General features: G+C 34.0%; 1 protein-coding gene across 1 annotated transcript in view; it reads right to left on the bottom strand.

The window, feature by feature from the left end:
• Positions 1 to 1402: 1402 nt before the first annotated feature.
• The window catches only part of LOC112150608, a 5797-nt gene continuing 4577 nt past the window's right edge, over positions 1403 to 2622 (bottom strand). The window contains exon 6 of the transcript XR_004947078.1: positions 1403 to 1720. The gene's annotated coding sequence lies outside the window, so the exon portion shown is untranslated. The remainder of the gene's footprint in view (positions 1721 to 2622) is intronic.

Here is a 2622-nt window from a genome sequence, read left to right as displayed (position 1 = left end):
GTTTGATGATCAGAAACATTTTGTGTGACAAATATGCAAAAGAATAAAAAGTCAGGAAGGGGGCAAATAGTTTTTCACACCACTGTATCTAAAAAGTATTTAGAATTTACATGTCCAAGTATTTTGGCTTTCAAATTGCTTTGAATTAGGAGCTGGATTTGAATGGCTTTATCAAAAAACTTGTCTGTGACGTAGCGAACTCTGCAAGCACAGACCATATATAAACTTGCCCCCTCTCCTCTAGAGATGGGATTTATGTCTCAAGACATGATAGCTCTTTTTTTTAAAGAGTGATTAAATTCCAGGGACCTGACTACACTCATAGCCAAAACGTGAAAATACAAACAAGCCTATTCTGAAATTGCATGGGACTTAGCGCTGCACACTGATTGTCTTAGAATAGAATTTCAAGAAATTAAACACGTTTATATTAAAATGTCAAGGTTGACAAAACCAACACACAGCATTTTTCAATCCCCATTTGTACAATTAATCATCAAAAAAGTGATTTTAGGGTTCAGTTAAACTTTTGCAGATTATGAAAAACAGACACACAATCTAGAAATCAAAGACTAAAAAAATCAGGAGCAACAGTTATTTTAAAAGATCTTGCCATAAAATAAAAATGTTCTTAAAAATAACTGAGACCTTGTAGAATAAAGATATATAATTTATTTGAATAGTTTTGTGACTCCTGTAGTTCTTTTCTTTTCACTGTGCTTCCTCGTTCTTGTATTGCTGCAGCAACATATTTTTACACCACTGGAATTTTGAAAACTTTTTTTTCTTTTTGAATGGAAAACTTTGTTTAGAGGAGTTGTAGGAGCTCTTATTTCTTGTAGAGATTTTTTTCACACATTATGCAGTTCGGTTGGTGCTATAGTCCTGCTCTGAGCGTCTTTGACATTTCTCCTGGTTACTACTGTTAGCACCTCAAAATAGAGATTTCTCAGCAACAGGAAAGGGGGCGGAGAGGTTCTGACCAAAAGACCCGCCTACTCGGAAGAATTTCTTACCAGCGTCAAATCCATATTATTTTGATCACATTTTTAATTGTCTATGTAAATAATTAAAAAGAAAAGTAGAACTGCAAAAAATGCATTGCATTCCACCCCGGATACTTAAACAGAAGCAACATTGACCACGGTCTGCGGAGTTAATTAAGTCTGCGTTGAAACAGTCTTTAAGAACTTTTTAACCTTTTGCAGGGAAATCATTCCATTTCTTTTTAACTGAGCAGGCAAGAATTTTCATGTTTCCAGTAAGATTCAGAGATGTTAGTAAAAACATCACATCTCAAGTGTTGTTGGACAAACTTTAGAAAAATAAAAAGCAAAATTAGGGCAATATATGCACTTTTAATATTTTAATCTCATGTCTGTTGAACAATTCAATCCACTTTAAAATCAACACATGAACACAACTATTTACAAAAAATATTGTTTCTAGTTGTCTGTATTAATAAAAAATTAACCATTTATAATGTTACAACTGGGTGTTAGATTTTGGAGCCGTGCCTGCCTCCGCTCTGGCTTTCACTGGATTTCCAAAAATTTCTGTCTGAATCATATTTATCTAACTCTGAAATATCAGAATAATTAAGGCTATAGATATTAGTGTCACTTTTCTGCTCATCATTAAGTTCTTGCTCCAGTTTGAGAATCTTGAAACGTAGAAACTTGTCGCTGATGCTGGACAACTCTTCTAACTCCATCTGTAACTGTCAAGCAAAAGAAAGTGACCAATCTTAAAATGTTTTAATGCAAACTAGTAGAACATATATTAATTTTAAAATATTGCCAACATTAACAGGCAAGTTTGAAATTACAATATATATCAAATACTGTACAGTCATGGACAGAAGTTTTGAGAATGACACAACTATTAATTTTTCCAAAGTCTGCAATATATACTCCAGAATGTTATGAGGAGTGATCCACTCAACTGCAATTATTTGCATAATCCCTATTTGCCTTGAAAATGAACTCTATCACTGAATCCACATTTCCACTGCATTTCAGCTCTACCACAAAAGCACCAGCTAACATAATTCTCAATAAAAGCTTTTGATACTTTTTCAATTTTATTTTTCAATTATACAATTATTTTTCAAATTGTATGTCATTATACCATAGAAACATCTGGCAAACACCTAAAACCCTGAAGGAACAGACTTTGTGGAAATGTAATATTTGTGTCATTCTCAAAAATTTCGGCCATTAATGTACATTGAAAACACAGAAGTGGCACACCCCCTTTTAGACATTTTGTCTGTTTAGTAGAAGTTTTTGGCCCCTGTACCCGGTAAAGGGTAAATGTCTGTATCACATTTGTGATTTCTGTTTCAGTGTGGACTTCAAAAGAAACTGAGGCTGTCAGGCGCCACATGGGGACATTCATCAGACTCGGAAGGGTTCCTGGGAAAGAGGAGTGCCTCAACGTACTGGCAAAGGAAAAAGCTGCACTCGGACAAAGAAACTGGAGGAATGTAAAAAACAAAGTTTACAATACCATTGTTTCAAACAAAAGGAAACAGCATTGAGATTTTTTTTTTCAGTTTATATGTTTAAAGAAGGAAGTTACAAGTTTGAACAAACGCTTAAGTTTTTATTTTAGTCACAT

This window comes from Oryzias melastigma, linkage group LG22, assembly GCF_002922805.2.
Source record: "Oryzias melastigma strain HK-1 linkage group LG22, ASM292280v2, whole genome shotgun sequence".
NCBI classification, from domain to species: Eukaryota; Metazoa; Chordata; class Actinopteri; order Beloniformes; family Adrianichthyidae; genus Oryzias; species Oryzias melastigma.
Note: the sequence above shows the minus strand (reverse complement) of the source record. Positions and strands in the feature narration are given on the sequence as shown.